The 13,508-nt window shown below is 36.9% G+C and overlaps 1 protein-coding gene across 1 annotated transcript in view; it reads right to left on the bottom strand.

Moving 5' to 3' along the window:
- pacsin1a (protein kinase C and casein kinase substrate in neurons 1a) overlaps positions 1-8,946 on the bottom strand; it is a 33,745-nt gene extending 24,799 nt beyond the window's left edge. Inside the window, exon 1 of the mRNA XM_052593318.1 lies at positions 8,770-8,946. The gene's annotated coding sequence lies outside the window, so the exon portion shown is untranslated. The remainder of the gene's footprint in view (positions 1-8,769) is intronic.
- Positions 8,947-13,508: the final 4,562 nt, after the last annotated feature.

Here is a 13,508-nt window from a genome sequence, read left to right as displayed (position 1 = left end):
GCTTTTTCTTTATGTGGAACTTTTTTTCATCTGCCATCATGGATGAATCTTTTTCAGTGAGCTCATCATAATTCTTTAAGGGGTCACATGATGGCAATATACAATATTGTCTCAAATACTGAGCACAATGAAACATTTCTACTTCTAATCTGAGATAGGCTTTGTGTAGAGAGTGCGCTGACGTGAAAACAAATGACTTTCGAATAAAAGATGTTCTTAGAGTACTTGAAACTAATAAGAGGACTCAATCCTGCGATCGAAAGATGTTAGGAACCTATGCTTTTCTCAACTCGACTCACATTGATTCTAAGGAGATGCCGAGAAAGAGATTTGGGACAATATAGATATACAGTCACCCTGGAAGAAGCTAGATGCTATAAGTCTATGCAGGGGAGAAACAATAATTTTCATTTATCCGTCATATAACAAAAACTAAATATATACATAAAGTTTCTATATCAGCATCTCTGGAACAATTGTTTGGTATAAAAGCAGTTCACAAGTAGAACCCAAGCTGAATGAGGCAGAGAAATCTTGTGGTTCAATGAAGATGCAATGCTTTCAGACTGCACACTGGAGACCAGATGAAGCTTGATTCATGCTAGAATGGATGTTCTTGACAAATAAAGAGAAAGAGTGATGGTTGCTTTTGATACAATGGTGTGATCTTCAACTTCGTAATGAAATCACATTAATTATGATATTACTTCACTGCAGCATCTACTGTCAGTGCATGTCTGTCTGTAATTTAGAGAAAACTCATGATCTTGTATTTTAACCCAAAACAATAGTTTGTGCAAGATGGATTAATTTCATTTCCTCATCCCATTCTGCTACAATATTAAAGCTGCGTACTGATAAAACCATGCCAATGGACCCCAACTCGCTTTAAACAAAGGCATCTGCCAAATACAGATTAGTTTAAATTGTTTGGCCCAAAGTGTGGTATGTTTTTTAAATTAATTCAATGTATTTTCTAAGACTCAACTTTTTAAGACAAGCAACTCAACAAAGAGAAATATTAGTTAGTTTCATATACTGTAAAACATGAGCTGGCGAAGAAAACTATGTACAAGAACAATGACATCCATTTCTACACAATAATGCATGTGTAGTTTGAGAAACCTCTGCTTTACCAATGGTGCAAAATGTAAGTTGTGATGTGCTAAAACATTAGTCACATTTATGAGTCAAAACTCATCTGTTTAGCTGTGCATTTATTAATTGAGCACTGTGAGGTGTCCGAACTGACTGCACTATATTTAATATATAATCATTTTCTATTCTTTACTGTTTTCAATGCATTTGAAACCTTTTAAATCAATTTTAAATCATTTTCAAAGGTTTTAAATTCCTTGTTTTATTGTTGTGATTTTGTACCTCTTTTATTTAAAGCATTTGAATTGCCATTGTGTATGAAATGTGCTATATAAATAAACTTGCCTTGCCTTGCCTAAGTTCATTGCTCTCATCCTAACCACTAATCCAAGAGCTTGTGCAAAGAGGAGACTCATCATTATGGTTCACTGTCTTGTCAATGCATGCAGAGTTAGTGTTGTGTATTTGTGACTGACTATCAGCTCCACCCGTGGGTTGTGAAGTACACCCCATCCTCTTCATTACAAACACCCCTGTCAGAAGACTCGGAGAAGTCGCTGCTCTAGCTGTTTTAGCTGTTTTGCTGAGAGACTCACTCTACTGAGTCTTTGTCAGTTTCTTTCGTTTGCTCTCTGTGGAGCACTTACAGCATCTATACTGAAACAGCACTTTCCATTTTAAAACGTTTTTTTTTTTTTTTTTTTTTCAGCAGATCTTGCTGCTTTTTAATGAGCTTGCTCTGCTGAACATCATTTCCGAACATCAGTTCAGATTTTTATGTTAGAGACAGGAGAGGTTTGGGACCTCTCTGGTTGTTATGTTCATAAGTCCACTTCTTTCTTGGTATGACTCCCTCAACAAATCACATCTGATATTTAGGAACAATTCGGACCACATTTTCTCTCAGAAAACATGCGGTAAATAGGACATTAGATTGCATGTTTCTTAGTTACTATTTTACATGAAATGCCTCACCATCTTCCAAAGGTGCTCAACAAGAACTATGAAGACCTACTTAACAATATATCAAATCTATTTTTAAACTGATCTGCAAGAAAAGATTTGTAAAGTCACTCAGTTACCCCAAAAACCTTTTCGATAGTCATTTCAATACACCTAAAATTGGTTATGCAATATAACAACAGTTTCTAAAAGAATCAAGCCTCATACTTCTGTCATGTCTGTTATTATAGATAGCCACGTGACCAACACTAACTATTAGAAATTAAAGCTCTACAACTAAAGTATATTGCTCTGCTTGTCTTGCCTATGTGAAACATAGTTCAGAGTTATCCAAAACAATATTCTGTGCATGGTAGACATATTGCAACAGGTTTCGGGGACTTTTTGAGGTCTTTGTTACAGTGTGCATGGTTTCGTCTGCTCTCTTGGTGGTTTATCCATGTTTTATGTGCTAAATCAGTGTTCGAGCATGAAACCTCTCAAAGGTCTTCATGATGCATGAAGAGAGAGCTACGTGTCCTTGTAGCATGTAGGCCAAGGATGACTATTGAGGTTCCTCATCTGCAGCTCCAAACTAAGGACTGGCACATCTTCAAGTACTGAGAGAGGTAGACAAGATACTGTTGGACCCATAAGAACTGGATGCCCCTCATTGGCACCAAGACTGTTTCTGTCAAGCGTGTTCCTCAAGTATCCCAAGCTCTCTCAGATATAGTGTTCAGAAGTAAAAACAAACAAACAATGCAGTAGGAGTAGAGTTACCCTCAGGAGTATCCTCACTAGATGAAGACATAGGAAGGAGGGGGATGTGGGGGCAGGAACATGGCTAAGAAACCAAAGACTAGATCTGCTGAAAAACAGATTCATAAAAGGCCCAGTTCCAGTCTCTGTCTCCATTGTGTTGCTCAGTTGGCCCTTACGCTCTTAAAAATAAAGGTGCTTCACGATGCCATAGAATAAACTTTATTTTGTCTAAATGGTTACATAAAGACCCTTTAACCTGTTAACTGTCACTCACGTTTTTGAAGCTAGACTTGAATGTGCATGATACAAACCTACATTTTTATAATTCATGACTGAAAACATTTTGTAACATGATTTTGATGTGCCATTTACATGGTAATGCAATGTCTGATTTTAAAATGGGTTTTGAAGGATGAATTTTGAGGTTTTATGTTTTCAAGTGATATATAACTTCTGATGATTTCTAAAATGTGATAGAGAAAAAGGCAACGAGGAAGTCTTTTTTTTAAACAAAGGTCAAAACTCCTTTTGTAATGTAGATTTCTGAGGGTGCACTCTTGTCATAAATTCATCTATTACTTTTCCTACATAATGTATATATATTTGGGAGTCTTAGACCTTTCCAATGATATATAGTTTGTCAAGATTAGATTAGATTTGATTGTAATATAGTATAGTCAACGTATGCGTCCCGTATACGGGACGGGGTGACAATTAACAGGTTAACATCTTAAGAACCTTTCTGTTTCACAAAAGGTTATTTGTGGTGAAAGAACGTTCTTCAAATTATAAAAAAGATGGTTCTATGAAGAACCTTTGACTGAAGGGTTCTGTGTAGAACCAAAAATGGTTCTTCTGTGGCTTCGCTGTGAAGAACCTTTTAAGCCCCTTTATTTTTAAGAGTGTAGGATGCTCCTGTTCTGCTTTAGCAGGTTATGCAAACTTGTTTGGAGTCCTTCAATCAGTCCTCACCATGTGATTAGCAGAAATCTTGTAATGTTCACTACCTCAAATTAATTATGTTATGGCCAACCATTGAATCACGAGCTTCAAGGTGTTTATAAGCTGTACATAGTTGAATTTAAAGCTGAAATTGTCAAGGATAGATGTTTAGCATTGCAATCATTATACAGTATATATCTGACCCTCCCGAACAGGCTGGAGGGAGAGAAGAAGAGCATAGCATAAGACGGTGTCCCTTTGGAGGGTAGGTCCCCTATGTAGACTGTGTTATCTGGATTACCCTGGACGGATAATATGAGCACAAGAAAAGTAACATCTGCAACTCTTACTATAGAGCTGTCAGATCCATCAGGTCTGACTTTGCTGCACAAGTAGAAGAACGTCTGCACCAGTGACTCCTCCACATTAAACTTTACTTTAATAAAAAGAGAAAGAAAGAAAAAAGATTAGGTCTTTAATGATTAATTAGATTAGTTGACTAGTGAGGTCTGTAACTAATTAATTCGGTCATTAAATAGACATCTAATAATCATTAATGTGTGTTTCTGCAGTTAAAGCATCAATCTTATTGTCTCTAGCAAAGCAAATTATTACAGCGCCAAGTAAACCGTGTTCGACAACTCACCATACATTTTGTTCAGGCTTGTTAGCTCTCAGTAACATTTGTGCAAATTTAAAGCTGCGGTAGGGAACTTTTGACGCTCTAGCGGTTAATAAACAGAACTGCTTGCGTCTTGTGGAAGAACATCGTAGCCGGATCTACTTCTCTCTGTCTATGTCTATGAAGAATCACAAAGGTACTGGGTTACTCCGCCGCGGTACCCCCGAAGCAATCTAAAATAGTCCGAATATAAACACTTATTATAGGTGCACCCTAGTGATTCAGGACAAGCTAAAAACACGGTTTGGAAAATGGATTCATGGTGTACTCGCTTATTATATACATTTTTCTACATTTTGAGCACAAACAAAGTTACGGACCGCAGCTCTGATTGGTTGTTTTTTACCGGGAGCGATGGACTTTCTGCAAATGGCAATAGGACACTGGGAGGAGCCAGAGGAGCTTGATTTTTACACAGATTATCTGTCTCATATTCTACTGTCAGGACATAATGACAGGTTTAATAAATATGTAAAAAAATATATTTTTTTACAAAAGTTACCTACTGCAGCTTTAAGGGATCATTGAAGTAGCATTTGAACAACCATTAATGCACAGGTTTTACAAATTGTAGCTAATTGGTCATTTTATGGATAAAATGATCAGATATTGGAGGCAGGTTATCTTGGAACAACTCAACAGTTAGATTGCTTGTCTGTTTTTGTGTTAGCTAACAACCTGACTAAAAAATAAGGGTTAGGGTTAGGGTTAGGGTTAGCTAAAGTAAATAAATGCCATTACAACAAACAGAAGCATCCATTGCAGGATTGAGTTAACGGGTGCTAGAGTGACCAACACAGTCTTCAGACTCTTGTGTGAAGAAATCGATAAACGTAATGATGACATCCAATAATGACACAGAGATGTGCACTTCACACTACAGCACATGAAATGCAGCACACAGTAAACAGTAGCACTCATGCTGCAGTGCATGCTGGGAACCACCGTCCTGCCACTGAAGAAAAAGAACTGACAGTTGCTTGAGGGATGTGCTCAGCACAGACACACGAATGTGGAAGCACCACCCAAGAACATATCAGATTTGTATATACCTACAGAAAGATCTGTGACAATCTTTTGACAATCATCTTAACTAGAAAGTTATTATATGTAGAATATAGAAATATGCCTACACTGCTAAAAAAAAAAAAAAAAACTCTCTTAAACGGGGCATGAAAAATAATCTTGATTCAAAGCGAAAACAAAATGACTTTTCTTGCCCAATTGGACGTTTTTTTGTTTTTGTTTTAAGCAATAAACTAGCTCATTTTACTAAATAAATACATAAAAAAATCTGAAAACAATTCCTAATATCTTGTCATTTTGTTTCTGAAGTGAATCTTGATTCAAGAATGTTGAGATATTTATACTGTAAACCAACAACAATAATATGCAACATCAATAAACATGATTCATGAGCGACCAAGCACATAATGGTAAAAAGGATTTTATTATTTCAGTCCAAACTAATTTGTGATCCTCGTGTAAACTGTGAGTTTATGAGGGAAAATGTGTTTAATAAACAAAGTATCTGGCATTTATTTTTAACAACATCCCGATCATTTCAGTCTGATCTTTACAGTTTGTGCAAAATATTTCAGGATGTAATGCAGCGTTACAAAAAGGCTTTTATTGGAGGATGTGACATTTAAAATTATATTTGGAATGACAGGGTAGTGTCACCTATTACACACATTTTGACATTTTTAATTAGATTTATATGTGTTCCTTGTACAGAAACCTTTATTTAAAGCAACACACAAGATGTAAGTGGTACAAGACAATTAGCTAATGATGCAATACACTCAGAAGGGCACAAACTATTACAACAGAGCTCTCCAGCACAACTTTACTGGACACTTATCCACTCCACAAGACAAAACACATCTTACCTGGAATATACTCTTATAATAATCTAGAAAATAACCACTAACTTCTTCTATAATTGCATTACAGAACTATTGGGTGTTAAGCATGAATCTGACAGAGAACTGCTCCAGTTAAATATGTCTTACAAGAAGTGATGTTGATGTTGCACCCCTATGAAGACAATACTACGTCAGAAACAAAAGAGGGGGATCAAGAGGTTAAAAAGAAGCAAAGAAGCAGAGAGGAGAGTTATGAAGGTAAATTTCATGCTGTTGTGGTGTAATGGGTTAAGCTTCAGACTTGAAACCAGAAGATCCCTGCAAGGAATGAGCCATTTGCCCTTGAGTGAGACACATGACCCCGGGTTACTCCAGCGGGACTGAAGCTGTCAGCTCATGAAAGTCATGGAAAAAAACCACCTACCATCATGAATAAACATTTCACAAGTGCACAGATTTCTCCCGCCTCTTATCTTCCCAAAGTAGGCTTTTGAAATGAAAGATGAGCTATAAAATGTTGCTATTGTCTCAGATTAATGTTCCAACAGCTTTAGCCTGAAGCATCTACATACGATGATTCATTAGTGATTAAGTCTGTGAGATCTCAATGCATCTACCCATGACATCAGATACTTTTAATGACATAAAACAGTTATCTTCCTGCTGATCACAAAACATAATTAAACTCTAAATGGGAAAAGCTTGTTTCCTCTATGTTGCAAGTGCAGGAAAACATTTTAATGAAGCCTAATAATGATATAATGACATGTCTCAAACTGCCACACAGATCGTTTGCAATGTCTGAGAAAATGCAACGAAACATTGTGTCACACATTTCTGACAACACTTATGACAGTACTGACAATGCTGTCATTTTAACTGCAACAATATTCACGTAAACAGGAATGGAAATGCTAGCTAAAGACATTTTATAAACTCTTAATGTCATATATTAGATGTGGATGCATCACTTTGAAAGATAAAGAATACACATATGTTTCAGCACCGCGGACAGCTCCAACACACCAGCCAATTCAATACACAACAAAACAAAGACATAATTATCCAGGCTATTGAGCTAATACTAAAAACACTTAAAGGAAAACATGTCTAATTCTAAGTCTAAGTCTTAATTTTAAAAATTCCAGAGCTCCCTCTATCAGCAAAAATACACAATACACTAGGACTAAAATTGAGAGATTTCCGTTTTTTTCCTTTTTAATTACACAATTCAATATTCTAATGAACTGATTTATTTAAGTATATATATATATATATATATATATATATATATATATATATATATATATATATATATATATATATATATATAATAAAAGATCTCAACCTGAGGTCTGGTGTGTATATCAAAATATCAAATAATATTTGCAACCATGAAGGAGATGCCTGATAGATGTGGGCTGAATGAATGCAGCAGTTTGATTGGATGACGCGCTCAAATCCTGAAGTCCATCAAAGTCTTCTGTATCTTTGCAGCGTCTCGAGGAGCTTCTGAACGTTACGCGCCGCGAGCGTTCGTCACATCAAGGCGTGTATCATAACATGGTTAAGGAAGGAATTAAGTGATCTATAGCATTAATTATCATCATATTATACCGTTTCACAAAAAGAAAACTCAACTGCATTCATATCTCGAGCTGTGGTGAATGTGTTTTCTTCATCGATGACTGTCAAGTGTTGTTGTTGCTGTTACATAACGACCAGTCATTGAATCGCACTACTTATATATTCCGACAGGTTTTATTGCAAACATGCCCGATGCCTTTTCAATTGAATCATGCATTTGATAAAATAGCCCCAGACAGATTGGTATTTCTACAGCTCAGATGTGATTGCTTCAGTGATGTTGTCTTGTTTTGTTTATCACTCCTCGCCATCTGTCTAAAAGCAACGCCAACCAGTAGTGCTCGTGAAGAAAACCCATCTATATCTATGAAAGCATAGCTGATATGTCATGTCTGATGTTCATAAGATTAGAAATAACAGTCAGAAGAGCCTGATTATCAACATGGCCTTGCTCAGATTTTTATTTGGCTAAAATGTTTCATTTGCTGCTGGATATTCAACGTGACATTGCTTTGCGCGATATTCCCGACACTTTATGAACGACAGTGACGTTTTTAATCATTTTTATTATTTAAAATGTGTCTATGTACTCGCTGGATGCATAGACTAGATTTAATATTTATAAATATAAAGCAATAACGACGCACCTGAATCGCTCGCTAGACTTAAATGTATTATATTTTCTTCGTATGAGCACGTCGGTGTTTAACATGATGCCATGATGCGCATGAAACACACTACAAACATGCACCAAAAGCGACTATTTAGGACAGCACAGGAGGCTTGAACACAAACACTTTTACACAAAGCAATGCCCAGGTCAAATATGCACCATACAATAATATTCAGCATAAGCTGTAAGATGAAAATCTGACTGTTTCCTACCGGGAGTGATGTGAGCGCGGCGCGGTCTCCTCTCTCGCAGTGATAGAAGGTGACCTCGCGCCAGATCACGATGTGTTCGCTCTCCGCCGGTGGGGGATGGTTCTCACGCGCGGTGCCCAACGACAGGGAACCACCGTCAACCGGGACGCCTTTCGAGGATGAGAGAAAAACACGCGACTCGTCTTTCACGCTCGGGGATTTCTACAGTCCAGTCCGTCGTTTAGAAGAAATGCATTAATTATGGATTGTTTAAATGTTATTTCCACTGTATCATGTGGGTACACTGATCTTTATCTCCTATATACAAGAGATAAAACAATTGTACCATTCTACAGAACTAGTCCAAAGTCAGTGGGAAACGTTTTGGAGAGAGAGAAAAAAATAAAATAATAATAATAATAATAATAATAATATATCCATTTTACACATTTCCTGTATTTGTGCAGTTAATTCTCATATTGTATTTTTAGAAAGTTTTGGAATATTTGTCATCTTCCCCAAATTTGTCAGAAGGGTTATATTGACCTATTAAGTTTTTGCTTACATATACAGTCATGGTCAAAAATATTGACACCCTTGGTAAATATGATCAAAGAAGGCTGTGAAAATTCATCTGCATTGTTAATCCTTTTTGATTTTATTTAAAACAAATCACACAAATGTATCCTTTCATTGGATAATAATAATTTAAAACAGGGGGAAATATCATTATAAAATAAAGGTTTTTCTCTAATACACATTGGCCACAATTAGCGGCACCCTTTATTCAATACATTTTTAAACCTCTATTTGCCAGTTTAACAGGTCTAAATGTTCTCCTATAATGCTTGATGAGGTTAGAGAACACCTGACAAGCGATCAGAGACCATTCCTCATCCAGAATCATTCCAGACCCGTTAGATTCCCAGCTCCATGTTGGTGCTTCTACTCTTCAGTTCACCACACTCATTTCCCCTAGGGTTCAGGTCAGAGGACTGGAATGGCTATAGCAGAAGCTTGGTTTTGTGCTCAGTGACCCATTTCTGTGTTGTTTTTGAGGTTTGTGTTTGGATTATTGTACGGTTGGAAGATCCAAACATGGCCCATTATAAGATTTCTAACACTTCACTTCAGATTTTTTAACTGTAGGTATTTGATAGAATCAAAGATACCATGTATCTAAACAAGATGTCCAGGACCTCCAGTAGAAATATAGGCCCAAAACATAAAAAAAATACAGCAGTATATTTCATTGTACACATTGGGTACTTTTTATCTCTCTGTTCACCAAACCCATCTTGAGTATTTGCTGCTAAAAAGCTAATTTTTAGTTACATTTGACCATAGAAGCCAGTCCCAATTGAAGTTCCAGTCATGGCTGATAACTGAATATCCTTTAGTTTGTTTTGGGATGAGCTAGGAGATTTTTTCTTATAACCCTCCAAAACAACATGTGGTGATATAGGTGCTGTTTGACCATTTTTTTAAGGTTTTCTGAACTAGACACGAGAGACTTTTTTTTCTGCAATTCTCCCGCTGTGGTCCTTGAAGAGTCTTTAGCTACTCAAACTCACCTTCTCATCTCACCTCACATTTGGACGACATAGACTTATGTCCTCTTCCAGGCAGATTCGTAACATTTTCTGTTGGTTGGAAATTCTTAATTATTGCCCTGATGTTGGAAATGGGAATTTTCACTGCTCTACCTTCTTTTCTTGAAGCCACTTTACTTATTTGTGAAGCTCAATTATCTTTTTCTGCACATCAGAAATATATTATATTGTTTTTCTCATTGTGATGGATGATTAGGGGAATTTGGGCTTTGTTTTCCCTCCTTTTTATATTTATTTGAAACAGGAAGCCAGGGCAGGATAATTTCATGTTTATAATCTCACTGAAGTGCTCAAAATTGTGAATATGAATGGGACTTCAGATATATTTCAAATATGCTTCAGAGATATTTTACTCATAAGAATTTTTAGTGGTGCCAATAATTCTGTCCAACGAGTATTAGAGAAAAACCTTTATTTCATAACGATATTTCCCCAAATTTTTAATTCTTATTATCCAATGAAAGGATACATTTAAGTGAATTTTTTTAAATATAAGATCAAAAGGATTAACAATGCAGGTCAATTTTCAAGTCAGGTCAAGTCACCTTTATTTCTATAGCGCTTTAAACAAAATACATTGCATCAAAGCAACTGAACAACATTCATTTGGAAAACAGTGTCAATAATGCAAAATGACAGTTAAAGGCAGTTCATCATTGAATTCAGTGATGTCATCTCTGTTCAGTTAAATAGTGTCTGTGCATTTATTTGTAATCAAGTCAATGATATCGCTGTAGATGAAGTGACCCCAACTAAGCAAGCCAGAGGCGACAGCAGCAAGGAACCGAAACTCCATCGGTGACGGAATGGAGAAAAAAACCTTGGGAGAAACCAGGCTCAGTTGGGAGGTCAATTCTCCTCTGACCAGACGAAACCAGTAGTTCAATTCCAGGCTGCAGCAAAGTCAGATTGTGCAGAAGAATCATCTGTTTCCTGTGGTCTTGTCCTGGTGCTCCTCTGAGACAAGGTCTTTACAGGAGATCTGTATCTGGGGCTCTAGTTGTCCTGGTCTCCGCTGTCTTTCAGGGCAGTAGAGGTCCTTTCTAGGTGCTGATCCACCATCTGGTCTGGATACGTACTGGATCCGGGCGACTGCAGTGACCCTCTGATCTGGACACAGACTGGATCTGGTGGCCACGGTGACCTCGGAACAAGAGAGAAACAGACTAATATTAGCATAGATGCCATTCTTCTAATGATGTAGCAAGTACATCGGGTGTTATGGCAAGTGTTCCCGGTTCCGGTTTAACTAATTAATGCAGCCTAAAAATCCTTTAACGGATTTGGATATTAAAAGCATATTAGTATGTTATGTATAAGCCAGGTTAAAGAGATGGGTCTTTAATCTAGATTTAAACTGCAAGAGTGTGTCTGCCTCCCGAACAATGTTAGGTAGGTTATTCCAGAGTTTAGGCGCCAAACAAGAAAAGGATCTGCTGCCCGCAGTTGATTTTGATATTCTAGGTATTATCAAATTGAGTTTTGAGAACGTAGCGGACGTAGAGGATTATAATGTAAAAGGAGCTCATTCAAATACTGAGTTGCTAAACCATTCAGGGCTTTATAAGTAATAAGCAATATTTTAAAATCTATACGATGTTTGATAGGGAGCCAGTGCAGTGTGGACAGGACCGGGCTAATATGGTCATACTTCCTGGTTCTAGTAAGAACTCTTGCTGCTGCATTTTGGACTAGCTGTAGTTTGTTTACTAAGCGTGCAGAACAACCACCCAATAAAGCATTACAATAATCCAACCTTGAGGTCATAAATGCATGGATTAACATTTCTGCATTTGACATTGAGAGCATAGGTCGTAATTTAGATATATATTTCAGATGAAAAAATGTAGTTTTACAAATGCTGGAAACGTGGCTTTCTAAGGAAAGATTGCGATCAAATAGCACACCTAGGTTCCTAACTGATGACGAAGAATTGAAAGAGCAACCATCAAGTCTTAGACAGTGTTCTAGGTTATTACAAGCGGAGTTTTTAGGCCCTATAATTAACATCTTCATTCACTGCTACGAACTGATGGCGGTCATAGAAGTACGATTTAAACCATGCTAATGCACTTCCATTAATGCCAACAAAGTGTTCAAGTCTATGCAAAAGAATGTTGTGGTCAATTGTGTCGAACGCAGCACTAAGATCCAATAAAACTAATAGACAGATACACCCACGATCAGATGATAAGAGCAGATCATTTGTAACTCTAAGGAGAGCAGTCTCAGTACTATGATACGGTCTAAATCCTGACTGGAAATCCTCACATATACCATTTTTCTCTAAGAAGGAATATAATTGTGAGGATACCACCTTTTCTAGTATCTTGGACAGAAAAGGGAGATTCGTGATTGGTCTATAATTAACTAGTTATTTGGGGTCAAGTTGTGGTTTTTTGATGAGAGGCTTAATAACAGCCAGTTTGAAAGTTTTGGGGACTAATCCTAATGACAATGAGGAATTTATAATAGTCAGAAGAGGATCTAGTACTTCTGGAAGCACCTCTTTTAGGAGCTTAGATGGTATAGGGTCTAACATACATGTTGTTGGTTTAGATGATTTAACAAGTTTATACAATTCTTCCTCTCCTATAGTAGAGAATGAGTGGAACTGTTCCTCAGGGGGTCTATAGTGCACTGTATGATGCGATACTGTAGCTGACGGCTGAATGGTTGCAATTTTATCTCTAATGGTATCGATTTTAGAAGTAAAGTAGTTCATAAACTCATTACTCCTGTGGTGTTGGGAAATGTAAACACTTGTTGAGGCTTTATTTTTCGTTAATTTAGCCGCTGTATTGAATTAATACAGTTTGTTTTCTTCTAAAAGAGAAGAAAAGTAATCAGATCTAGCAGTTTTTAATGCTTTTCTGTAGGATAGGTTACTTTCCCGCCAAGCAATACGAAATACCTCTAGTTTTGTTTTCCTCCAGCTGCGCTCCATTTTTCGGGCTGCTCTCTTTAGGGTGCGAGTATGCTCATTATACCATGTTGTCAAACTGTTTTCCTTCAGCGTAAAGGAGCAACTGTATTTGAAGTGCTAGAAAAGAGAGAGTCCATTTTGTTACATCATTAAGTTGTTCTGAGGTTTTGGATATGTTAAGGAATTTGGATACATCAGGAAGATAACTTAAAAATCAGTCT

This window comes from Carassius gibelio, chromosome B23, assembly GCF_023724105.1.
Source record: "Carassius gibelio isolate Cgi1373 ecotype wild population from Czech Republic chromosome B23, carGib1.2-hapl.c, whole genome shotgun sequence".
Classification (NCBI taxonomy): domain Eukaryota; kingdom Metazoa; phylum Chordata; class Actinopteri; order Cypriniformes; family Cyprinidae; genus Carassius; species Carassius gibelio.
This window is presented reverse-complemented; position numbering and strand designations above follow the sequence as displayed.